Here is a 13036-nt window from a genome sequence, read left to right as displayed (position 1 = left end):
TTACTATTGGGACCTGTGTCCGTTTTATGCAGTTTCACATCTGCTTAAACACAGAAGTGTAGAGGAATAGTAGACTGCATGTTGCATGATATCCCTGGTGTATTGCTGGTTTCTGTTCTGTGCGGACATCAGATCCTGAGAGTACCTCTCGAAGGGCAGGAGCTGGGATGGTAGATCCTTCCCGGGCAGCCCTTCCAGCGGATTTTTGATTAGAAACATGCTGCTCCTCTTCCTTCTTGTTCCTTTTGCTGGTTCCTGCCTGCAGGTTGCAGAGCATGATAGATGGGCTTTTCTGTGAACACTTCAGTTTGTCACAGTCCGTGTTGCTGTTGAACTTCTCAGGAGTGGGAGCTGCTCCCACCTAGTGTTACACGAATGGGATAGTTAGATGTGGACAGTCTCAAGTGCCTTGCAGCTGTGTCTGATATATGTTTGCATAACCTCACCTTAAACCTGCAAACCTGTCCATAAAGCTACCCACATCTCTGAATTCAGCAGGTTTTATTTTAAATCAGACCTTGTTATGTAAGTCTCTTTCAAATATGCATCAAGGGAATAAACAAAGAGCAGTTATAGTGGCATACGTAAAAGGCTGCCGTGCTAAAAACAACATGCTACTGTGAACCACAGTCAACCAGAAATAAATGAAAGCATATAAACAGAGCTTGCAATGAATGTTAATGCTTTTTAATCTGCTGTACTATATACCTGCCTATTAAACTTCACAATACACTTATAATAACGAAATAAAGCATGCTAATAAAAGTATATAGCAGTTAACCCTTGAATGTCTGACAGAGGTGTGAGAAGAACATGTCCTCCACCACTGGCCTGGAAAATGCTTAACAGGATTGAGCCCATGGCTCAACAGCCACGCTGAACTAAACATTCTGAGCAAACCGAATATTTTTAATTACACAAAATAATTATTGGTAGATTCTAAAGGCCTAAAATGGATGGAAAAAGTCTGCCAATTTTGAACACTCTAGGGAGCTGCATAATGACTGGTGCTAATTATACAGTTACAACATGAGCTGAGCAAGCAGACTGAGAAAGCAAAATTTTAAGTAAATAAAAATGACAGTGGGATTTAATTAAAACAGAAGGAATGGTGTGAAACCTGTGGACTTTGTGTGGCTGCTTGTTCTTGCCAAAACTGTGTGACAGAAAGGCTGGAAAGGCAGCAATAGCAAAAGAGTAGTTTTTGTCTGTCTTCTGTCTCCCCTTCCCTTAAATGTAAGCAGCAAAGGCTGAGAAGCAATTTCATATGGCTTGTAATGGGCAGAACAGCAGGGTGTGCTCTGCCTCATAGCACCTGGAGAGGCTTGGTTTGGAGGAGCTGCCCTGAAGCTGCTGCACAGACATGCTGGTACCAGGCCCTTCGTGGCAGGACTGGAGCAGATGATGCTACTGGAAATACTGTGGCTTTGCCCACTTGCCTTTAACTTGGTTGCGCTGCGGGAAGGGGGAAACAGCTAGGGTCCCGTCATTCAGGTGGGATCAACAGTGATTTGAATGGATTTAGCAAGAATCATTACTTATGTCTGGGTGACTTAACACCTCAAATATGGCCAAAATTTAATTCTCTAGCAGAAGGTTTCTGTAGCTCTGGGATAATGCCATAAAATGCCCCTGAGTTAAATGCAATACCAGCAGCTGGACTTCCTCATGCCTGTCATCCCCTTGTCACACAAGCAATGTCCTCTGCGATGAGCTTGGACCATGCTGCCTTTCTCCTGTGGCTCAGGGGATGCCATGTGTGCAGGTCCCTATGGCAAAGAAGTCCAAAACACGGGTGCCCCCTTGCAGCTCTCAGTCAGGCCAGCACCGCCAGCTCAGCAGTTTTAAAGGTGACTTGATGAAATATGTATGCAGATCACTTCAGGGCAAGTCCTCCAAGCTATCAATTTATGCCAGGTCAACTTAGCCCAGACCTTTGATTAAAGAAAACTGAAATATGACACAGGTTTCCTTTGGCGATCATGCCCTGAACGGTAATGTGGGGTTTGTATTTCTGTTGCCAAAGGTGCCTGCACTTATGTGTTGGTAGGTATGGGCATACATGGTCCTGGACCAGGTATGTGCCTGGCGATGGCTCAGCAGCCCACACCTCTCTGCTGCCCCTGCCATCCTTTTTTTCCCTTTCTGCATCTGGAAGGTGGGAGATGGATGGTATGGGAGATGGCAAGGCTCTGTGCAGTGGGTGTGTCTGCTTGCCTCCATGTCCTTTAATCTAATCCCAGGAAACCCATCTCCTCTTTGGTGAAGAGCAGCAAGCACTCAAATGCCATGGTGCTGAGATAAGCAGTTTCTTGCATAGGCCAGGCCAAATGTATTGCCCAGGTGCCTTCTAGATATGACAGCCAGACCTTTCCCCTGTCCCTATCTCTGAAGGTAATGGGTGAGAGTGAGGACCATAGCATGAGGTGCTGGGGCCACAGAGTGAGGGGAGATGTGGGAGGTTTGGGTTGTGTTTATACTGGCAAGAAGAAGGAAAAGAAAGAGGAAAATCCGGCAGTCTGGAGCCTGAGCATAAGTATTTCCCACCTGAGATGGCAAGGACCACCGCAGGGACAGGGGACCATGGGGAGTTGAAACAGCACCTCCCTGTGCAGCATCCGAGCATCTAACCCCCCCTGCCGGCTTTAACGCAGGAGCCTTGGGATGAGAAGACTGTATTAGCACTGCAGAAGTGAACAAACATCACCTCACTGTGGCCTCTAGCTCTCTGAAGAGATTTCCACATCTCCCATGGCCTGTTGCCCATGGCCTTGTGCCTATACAGTCCCAGGCACATGCTGGTGTTCAGGCAAAGGATGCTGTTAGCTATTCCCTGTTGCGTCTTGCCAGAGTTGCAGCTCTCCCAGCCCTAAAATATCTCCATGCCTGAACATTTTGCTGATGGGGAATTGTGTTGGTACAGCACTGCCTCGCTTCTGGGAAGCACCACCAGCCTCGAACAAGCTTCCCCGCCAGGAGTAATCAGTGCATTCACAGCCTTTCTTTGGGTTACTTTCATCCTCTTTTGCCATTCCGAATTCTGCAGCCTCCTCGTTTCCCTGGTGGTTAATAGCAGCTTCAAATGCAAATCCAACAACACAAGGGTGAAATTGCAGTACACAAAGGAACCAGGCTCCTGTGCCTTCCTCAAGTGCCTTGTCCCGACTGTAACAACAGGAGCAGCCTCGCAAAGCACAAGCACGGCCCTGCAGCTGCTGCAAATGGTAGACGCAGAAAGTGTATCCATGGAGGAGCTGCATTTCAGAGAGGCACTAAAGGTGAAACCCAGGTTTCCTTGTTTTCTTAGGAAACTTAACAAGAGTAGGAATGTTTACCAGTTTGGGGTTTTTGTTTAGTTTGGTTTGGGTTTTTAAAGTTATTTCCCAAAATAGGCTTATAACTGAGGGACGCCTGAGCACAGCAGCATTTGGGTCTGTAGGCCCTGCTACAAGGACCCTGGCAGACACGGGAGCTTCCATGGCACCCAAAGGGGGAAACAAGGGGTTCAGGGGGCTTCACGCTGCTGAATCCATGCCATTATCATGCCATTATTACTTGATTATTTTTTATTATTATTATTCATTACTTGAGTGTCACTTCACCCCCCAGCCTACAGGACACCCTGCTAACCCTGGACTGCTTCCCTCCACACACAGCTGCAGGAGAGAACTAACTATGTGTGATAGCTTCTTCAGGACTCAGGCTATGAAAATAATTTGTGGTCTCCCACAAGGCAGTTGTGCGTTATTTGCACTATGAGATTAGCTCAGGAGCCTGCAGCATCTGAGGGAGGAGGATATAGTATTTTGCACCCAACAAGGAGTGCCACACACAGCACCAGGCTGGGAGGGATGTTGAGTGTTCATCCTTTCTGATGGAAGTCACATAACCCTGTGGGAAGAAGCATACTAGAGCTGAGATGGACTTTTGTACAGCCTCTTCCTCCAGCCACAGCCCTACTGTCAGCAGCCCATGCTGAGCCCCTCACTCCCTTCTTGCTTTAGGTGCTGCAATGTGCTCACAGGTAGCACAGGTTTTGTGGTCTGTGCAGGCAGCAGGGAAGGCAATGTGCTTGTAGCTGCTTCAGAGCAATTATTTTGGGAATGTGACCGCGTGCTGAGATGTATTCAAAGGATGGGCATGGGAAGAGGATGACAGCATCAAGAAAAATTTCTTAGCTGCAGAGATATATTTGTTTGTGCTTCACTCACTTAAGGAATTAGCAGAAACCCATTACAGAAAATCCTAATCCCATATTGGAAAGGGGGATTAAGTGACCCAAAGAATTACTGCAGTTTGGGATGGCTGTGCCCATTGTCCATGTAGGACCATGGGCGCTGCGGCCTCTGCGTGGGACAAGGCAGCTCCAGCAGCTCTGCACCTCAGCTGTGGGCATGGTGTCTCTGGTTTGTACCCCAGTCCTCCCTCTCTCCACCACCATGGCAGCTGCCAGCACAGGAAAGGACCTTGTTACCATGCTATGTGTAGGTCACTGTAACTTGTTGGGAGCATTTGGTGAAACTGCATGCTAGAAAATACTGAAATATGCAATACCTGGTGCCAGACAGAAATGAGCCAGCACAGCTACCACTCAAATTTAGATGCAGGATTCAAGTTTAAAACCCTTTAGCCAGGGGAGCTTTGCAATTTGTATATGCCCAGCAGCTGGAGCTCTATGTCATTTCTACCTTGAGCCCAAATACAGTAGTTTATGCATCAAAATGCTTTGCATTTTATAGTCTCTTTTTTTTCAAGCCTTATAGCACATTATGAGCAGCTCATTAATTATCTCTCACAGCACTGAATTGGTCCTGTCAAAAGGGATGGAAGATCTGAAGCAAGAGAAAGATTTTTATAAACACACATTGGCAGCCAACAAAAAACAAGGTCTTCCTCCCCGCATCTCACCTTTAATCACCTTCAGTAAAATTGGGATGCTGCTCTCAGCCACACTGGTTAGAAATGACCTCTTGAATCACAATCAGTGATTTCAAAAATCCCACTAAACTCTAAGAAATAGTTTCCAGGAGTTTTGGATCCCAGAGGTGCTTCCTGCTCAAGCCAAGGACAGCCTGTCCTAAAATGCGGCTTCACACTTTCAGCCATAGCAGAAGTAAATGTAAATATTTACAATGCTCACTTTTCTGATGGAGTGAGGGGGAAAATTACCTGTTGGGAAACGTGCAGTGATTTGCCATGTAATTATGGACTGGATCAGGCAGCCAGTGCCTGCATAGCTTAAGTGAAAGGTGAAATGCTTGCACTGGCATGGTGAAGAGCAATCCTGAATAGAGGTCAGGCATGCAGCCATGGTTGATTGGATGGACCCAGCCACCCAGCTGGTTCCCACCAGGCTGCTGCCTTTGGCTTTACAGAATCAGCTAGTTGGCTGGTTATTAGCTAGAAAATAAGACACGGTTGCAATAAATTGGGAGTGTAGAAAAGCTTCACAAACCTGTCTGTGGATCAGGATGCTGCTAGGGTGCAACTGTCCATCTGTCCTGGATGTTGAATAGTTCAGGTTCCTGACACATTTCCGGTTTTGGTTCCTATGTAAAATCCATAAACAAGGGAATTTTATTGAAATTGATGGGTTATATCTATTCCTATTTCAGCTAGATCAGAGCTGCAGCAGCCCCTGCATCTCACACTTGGGGAGGGGCTGAGGGAGCAGCCAGGTGCCCTTCACCCTTCTCCTTTCATGTATACAACCCAGACTTAGCAATAAATCCACCTCAAGTACAGAAAATAATTTAAAGGATAATGGAAGCAATGAGTTCAGGCTGCGATTTTATTGGCAGGAATTCCCTGCTGCTGAAATGTCATTTCGCTCTTCAGATAACAGGACAGAAATTTCAGCTTTTCCAGCCCGGAGTTGAGCAGTGGGAGCTGAGAGAAGCATTAGCCTCCTGGTGATGAGCTAATTGCTCCATCGCACTTTCAATTAATAAGTGTTGTTTGTGGGAGAGAGTGCACCCATCAGATCTGAGGGGAGAGGGAGGCTTGGCTGCTGAAGTGAAGCTTCAGGCACCAGCATCCTGACTGGGCTCCATGTGGAAGGGGTAAGGATCCTCTGTGCAGTTTAATTCACTTCCAGACTTCAGGTTTGTTGCCACAAACTGTATCACTGGGCAAAGCTTCAGGGATGGATCCTGGTGTGAGCTGGAGGGATGCACCCAACTTACAGCACTGCAGGGAGCAGAGCCTCGCCCGGCCACCACCATCAAGAATGCCACGATTTGCCATCAGCTTTACTTAAAAACAATGAAAACAAGCTCTTTCTTAGAGTTCACAGCATGGTTACCTTCCTTGGGGTTTTTTTTCTTATGATGCTGGAAGCCTACTCTGCCTTCCATCACAAGACAGGCTTGTAAGCTGGGAAATGCTGCCAAAAGCATGATCTCCAAACATGGTTTGTACTGCTTTAGCCAGAACCAGCCTGCACTATCCCAGTTCCCGGAGCTGTTCAGTGGTATTTCCCACCAGGAAGAGCATGCATTAGGATGGAGACTTTTTTTTTAATTTGGTAAATCAGATGTGAATGCTAATTAAGATAGCTACAATTACATTATTTTGAAAGTGTCATGTAGGAGAAAAGATAGAATTACAAAAGGATAAAAAGTCATGACATATTAATGATTGAAAATGCATGCTGGAGCTGGCAGAACAAAAAGTATTATGAATAATTCAAATGAGACAGGATTTCCCTTGCAAGGTCGAGGCATGTAAAAGGGAAGGCTTTTGGAAAGAGCAGCATCGTATTCTCCCGGCATTGCAGAGAGCTCTTCATCCATCTGGAGGGTTAAGATGAGTTCAAGCATCGTCTAGTCCTTCAGAGAGGAGATTATATTGGAAGCAATTGGCACTGCAGCTCCTTCGGCAGGACATGACAGCTGCTGGGAAGAGTTAAGCTGGAATCTTTGATGTCAAATGAATTAAAAGTCTATTTTTCAACTCAGCTGGCAAGTCCCGGAGGAATGGCTACCAGCGGGCAGGGGAAGGAGGGAGCGGAGTCGTAGGCAGCCGGCGCGGGGCTCTGCCTGGCCTGACAAGTGCCTGGGATTTCTCACAAAATGGCTTGAAAGAGGAATCCGGAGTAGAAGATGAATGTGAGTACACTGCAAATCGGATGCTTTTAGCCTGCACTCTGCTTTCATGATGGCCAGTCTCTTTTTTTCTTTAGCCACCTCTAGAAATGCAGTTTGAGAGACAGATCTTTTAAATAACATCCAGTCTGACTGACAGAGAGTGCGACTGCCCATCTGGCTCATTACCTTGCAGATAGTGTTGCAAACTGTATTGCAGTGGGAAAGTCCAGACTTGAACTCTTTTGGTATCATGTGGGTATGAGTAAAAAAAGTCTTGTACATTGTCTGAATAACAGCAGGATTTCTATAGGCACTGGGGAGAAAGCTGGAGGATAGTAAACAACTTCAGTCTTTCTGATTCCAGATCTCAGCTCAGCCTGAGCCTTTCTTGCTGCTTTTCAGCACCTTGCAAAGACATTAGGTGATGTGCAGTAAAATGTATTAGCTAGTGATTTGTGTAATCAAATGTATTGCAACTGCCAGTCTGCCATTCAGCAGCCCAAAGTGTTCGTGGGTGCATCCTATATTAATCTGCAATAGCAACAGCTACCACAGCAAATCTCCTGGATCCTTGAGAGAGATCCTAATTAATCCTAAATCAACACTTTAAAACCTTAACTTGATTTTTTTTCTGAAGGAGTGTATCAAGGGCAGTTGACAGATTTCTTGGTGTGACCTTAAGCTCGCGTGTGTGCCTGGAAATATTAAAGGAAATAATTCCAGCACCATTTCTAAGTTGTGGGTGCAAGTGAGAACCTGCAAGCATCTCATTGCCTTGCAGGAGCCTTTGGGGACTTGGATAGCTCCTTGCAATGCATTCTGCTCAGATAGACAAAACTCTACCTGTAGTTCCTAAGTGTGAGGGGCTACAGACATTAGTTGGTTTTGGTGTTTGGCTGCATTTGTGACTCAGCATCTTGAAACAAGCAGCTGCCCCAGTGGAAGGTGTGCAGGGAGGAGCAAGAGGCAGGTGGGAGCTCACAGTCAGGGTCCATGGGGCTCTCTGGGGGCTGGTAAAGTGTGCAGCCCCACCTTTGTGTCTCTTGCATCCATCTCTGGCTTCAGATGCTGCTCTGCACCAGGGGAAACCCCCGTTTCCCTGCCACGGGAGGAAAGGAGCTGTTCAATGCACATGCTGTATCTCAGATACCTTCCATCTGTGGTGTAAGGATGGCAACAGGATGGCATCAGAGAAATCACCTGGGGATGGGTAATGAGCCCTGCCCAGGAAAGGGAGTGTCTACCTGAGGCTTGGGGGTTGTGGGGCTGGCAGCCCCCTGCCCGCTCTCTTCTGAGTCTGTTTTAATCAGGTTTTAACAAGGTGCACATTCGGCTCCTCTCAGCAGGGTATTAATGCTCAGGGCTCTAAAAAGTAAAAAGAAGTAAATTGGATGTTTAGTGTCTCAGAGAGGCCAGAGCTTCAGAGTGGCTGCAATTCTGTGGGAAAATCCAGTGTATGGGCATTGCTGGTCACTGCCAGGAGCCATAGGAGTAGTATTTAATTTGTTTTAATGACTCAGACAAGATATACTCACATAACCACGTTCCCGGTAACAGCTGGGCCATTTTGAGCAAAATTCATGGTTGGAAATCAGGCTCCAATCTCACTCACAGCAAAAATGATTGTGCCTGTGCTATGCGCCACTGGCTTCTGCAGCCTGGGAAACCCCGTGGGAGCCACCAGCATGGCCAGCCCTCCATGACCAGGGAAAATTAAAGCAATTCTTGAGGGCAGGGGAGGAAACATCCCTGTAAAACTGAGCCCTGGCAAGACTGAGCACTGAGGAGAAACGGTGCTGGAGCTGTGCATGGAGGAAAAGTGATACTGTACTTACCTACTGCCTGGAAATATCACGTGTACCCTCAGGAAGCAGACTGCATGTCACTGTGTGTGATCCTTGGAAAGCTGCACACACACAACCTGCAGAAACATGGGGACTCCTGGGCTGTGTTTGGGCAAAAGCCTGAAGGGTGCAGGCAGCAAAGCCAAGCTCTTACCCTGAGTCTCTGCATAGCCGCTGCATACTCTGGGGAAATGGCATTTCTCTGGCTCCTGACAGCACAACTTGTCCCTGCTCCTGCTTTGTCCCCTTTTCCAGAGATAAGGGCACTGAGGAGCCAGTGTTTGTCAAACGTTTTCTAGAGCAGGATAGCTACAGCAAGGGCCAGTAGTTGCTCCTCAGCTGTGGTTAGCATCACTCTGGTGTGCTGGAGGTCCTCCAGGGCAGAACATCCATGCCACTGTCAAGGATATCATGCCTAGGGTGGAGAGGGAGAAACTGTGATGCTCCCTCTGCCCAAGCCAAGAGCCAGCCCCAAGGAAGCAGTTCCCTCTGGCTCAGTGTGGCTCCAGCCCCAAGAGAGCCATGTCCAGGGCAGGAGGTGGGCAATGCTCCCGTATATTCCAGCCCTGCAAACCAGGTCTGGCTGGAGGCATTAATAACCACGGCAAAAATGAAAAGGAGCCGGTTGTGAAAGTCATTCCTAATTGGATCTGTAGGCCGCTATCACTGTTCACCTCCGCCTCTGACCTCCTTAAATGGGATCCCAAGGAGCACTGAGCACACAGCCATACTAATAAGCTTATGCTCTTGAAATGGGAAGAGCCCAGCATCGTGTGCTGTCTGTCTGTCCTGCCCCAGTCTTAAAAAGGTTTTTCCTCCCAACCCAGCAAGAGTTATTTTAATTTTCTCCAGCCCCTAGCATCCAGGAGCTGCACATTTAATTAATTCCCATTCACTGAATAGCTCCTCTAATCTCATTCTGAGGCTAATCTCTCTCCAATTGTGTTGCATGTAAGAATTACATGCTTTTTGTTTTGATGAATGTGATAAGGGGAGGGAGCTCCTGCATGAGGACCTGCAGGCAGACCTGCGCTGGGCACGTGCACCAGCAGCACTCCTGTGTTGGTCCAATTTTTCTCACAAAGCCTCCAGGCATGGCAAATATGGGAAAAGCAGCTTCTGGAAAGAGTGCTTTCTTCAGCCATTCTCATAAGGCATCTGAGTCATCAGAGCTGGACAGCCTAGAGTGATCCTCTTCACCATGGCAAACCCTGGGCTGTCAGTATTGTACTTTCTTGGTACCAGCAGTATTCCCATTTACCTCTTCTCAAAGAGCTGCAAAATACCCAGAACAGAAGAGGAAAAGATCTTCTCCTATGGTGTGTAACAACCTTGAGCTCTCTCAAAAAGCATCTGGAACAAAGCAGCCTATTTTTAAGCATTGCATCCCTTTAGAGATGCACACCGCTTTATCTAGCAGTCCAGTGGAATGGTTTGCTGCTTGCTGCTTGCTGCTGGTTTGTGCTTACTGAAGCAGTTCCCCATTTAATGCTGCCGGTCTCTTTTAATCTTAAGTGCACTCTCATTTCTTGCAGGTTTTCACTGTTAAGTGGGAAAGGTATCAAGTGTGCTAAAACTTATGAATCAGTTATTCAAGAAGCATGATGACAAGAGTGCCCAGGACAAGGGCCAAGTGAGACCAGCTGGCAGCTGGGGTTGGGTGCGATGGGTCCTTCTCCCTAGCTGGACTGGAGGGAGGAAGAAGAGGATGCTACAGCTCCAGCCCATCTTGTCCTGTGCATGCTTGGAGGGCCTTGTTTTTTTTCTCAGGAGGAAAATAATTGAAAACTATTGAATTCTGTGTTTAGAACAAGGAAACAACATTTTTCCTCTGAGAGCAGTGCAACTTTGACACCCCAGAAATCACATTGACACAAACCAGGGTACTCTGCAACCCTCTGTTTGAAAAAATAACTGTAGATTAAATGTCAAATTGGAAAAAATGATAAGGGTGAGCTTCCAATTTAAAAAGCTTGTTGACACAAAAGTAACACTTGGGCTGGATTTTATGAAGAGTTTGACCCTCTGGATGCGAAAGGGATTTGGGTTAGCAGGGCACAGCAAAAGCTAATCTCCAGTCACGCTGCCAGCTCTTGGGGCAGAGGCAACACCTCAGGCCCATTTCCAGATCTAACAGTCCCAGGGAAAAGCAGCTTTGGTCTTTCAGGAGTGTGTTCCTGGCCCTATTTTTCAGGGGTGTCTGGTTAGCCCTGGCATGAGGCACTAGGAACCAGTCCTTACTACAGGAGGGTGGCCAGAGGGATCTGCCCTTCATCGCAGGGACAGTGCTGATTCAGTGCTGCTTTCAAGGCATTGGGTTTTTTTTACCTGTGAGTAATTTTAGGACATCTCCTTCCTCCCAGCCCAAGCAGTCATGTGCTAAGCATGCTCAATTCTTCCTCCCTCCCGTAATTAATAACAAAATCTCTGGTGAGGCTTAGCCACTGGTGTTAATTGGAGCACAGCACGGGCGATGGCAGCCGGCGCCAGCCGCACTAAGAGGATTATTCACTTTCTGTTTCACTGACTTCCAGTTCCAATGGGAAAACTGGCAGCACAAGGCCATTGCCAAAGCCCAGGCTGCAGTACAGGCCATGGGGATACGCGGCAGTGATGTGCTACACTGCCCTACCCTTTTTACAGTCTGGGTCAGTCTTGGGAATTAACTTCAGGTTTTTTTGTTCCAAGTAATGTAGACTCAGGCTTTATACTGCTAAAAGGTACTTCTGTGCCTTAGCTCTGCTACCTGGTTTTCTTGCAGAGGAATGCAAATGCTGGTCCCACGCTTTCTTGCAGCACAGTCAGAAATACCCAGCCCACCCACTTTTCAGTTTAGGAATAGCTGAAGATCGAGCTTCTGCCTGTAAAATAAACAGATAAAGCTCTCAAAAACTGGATTAAATCTACCACCTCTGAACTCCCGCACTCACTGTGTTGATTATTAAGGCATTTAAATAGATACAGTTGGTTTGTTCAAGACATTATCCTGGAATGACTGTAGAAAACTGTATGTGCCATCTGCCTGGGAGCCAGCCTCTTCTATTAGACACAGTGTAACCCTAATACTGAGCCAGAAATGCCAGCACCTGTATTTCAGTTTTCAGTCTATACCTTAAAGCCTCACTGAGAGTAGAACTGGAGGAGATGCCTTCAGCAATAACATCTCTCTCCATCTCACTGAGTGCTTGTCGTCTTTGCTGCATCACAGGCCTCAGGCCGGGGAATATAGAGAGCTTATGTCAGTAATAATCCTTTTCATGGCCGTGGGCAGGAGACCTTCTCTTGCCTCGGAGACTCAGATGAAGTTGAAGGACTATATTGCCTGTCACTGTACCTTATGCAGAACGCAGCATGCTGTTGAGTGCATATAGCATGTGTTGGCTGTGGCAGTGTTCCCTGCCCATCTTCTTGCAGTCTCTGTCTGCAAGGAAAGGAGAGTATCTCTTTCCCCATCCCGGCGGAGGTGAGCTCTGAGCTCACATCAACTGCCCATAAAAGAACAATAGCCTAAGACCTGGAAATTATCCCTGTGCACCAATAATCCAGCCTTTTAATATGTACCATGCTGTTCCCTCTGTGATAATGTAGATAAGTCTACTTTTGCCCTGCTGTCGTGCTGGTGTGTCACTGGTGAATAAGCTGCCAGGAGCTGGAGATGACATTGCTTTATGCCTGAAGCTTTGCCTAAATAGGTTACAGCCTGAGACTATCTAGCAATACCTCTGCTTAAATAGTGCATGTATCAGAAATAGATCTTTTCTCTAGGGTAATAGGTCATGGCAATTTTCTTTCTATTTTTTGCTGTCCTACCCCAGCATTTGTGTGTGAAGTTCAGCAGCATCCCTCTGACCTGCTGCTCCGAAGTGAGAGCTTTCAGAAACAGAGCTTTTCGGGTTTCAATTTTTCATAGGGAGAAAAAAAAAGCATGTTTGTCTCTTCCTGCAAATAGTGAGGCCCTTCTGCCACAGAAGTGGCTTTGGCTTGATGCCACAAGCAAGGGGAGGTTGGGAAGATGCCCTTTCTGGGCAGCATAGCAGATCCACAGGCACCTGTGACCCTTCAAAATCCCATAGCCTGCAGCTCCTCCTGTGAGAGCTCACCATG

This window comes from Psittacula echo, assembly GCF_963264785.1.
Source record: "Psittacula echo genome assembly, chromosome: 7".
In the NCBI taxonomy this organism is placed as follows: domain Eukaryota; kingdom Metazoa; phylum Chordata; class Aves; order Psittaciformes; family Psittacidae; genus Psittacula; species Psittacula echo.
Note: the sequence above shows the minus strand (reverse complement) of the source record.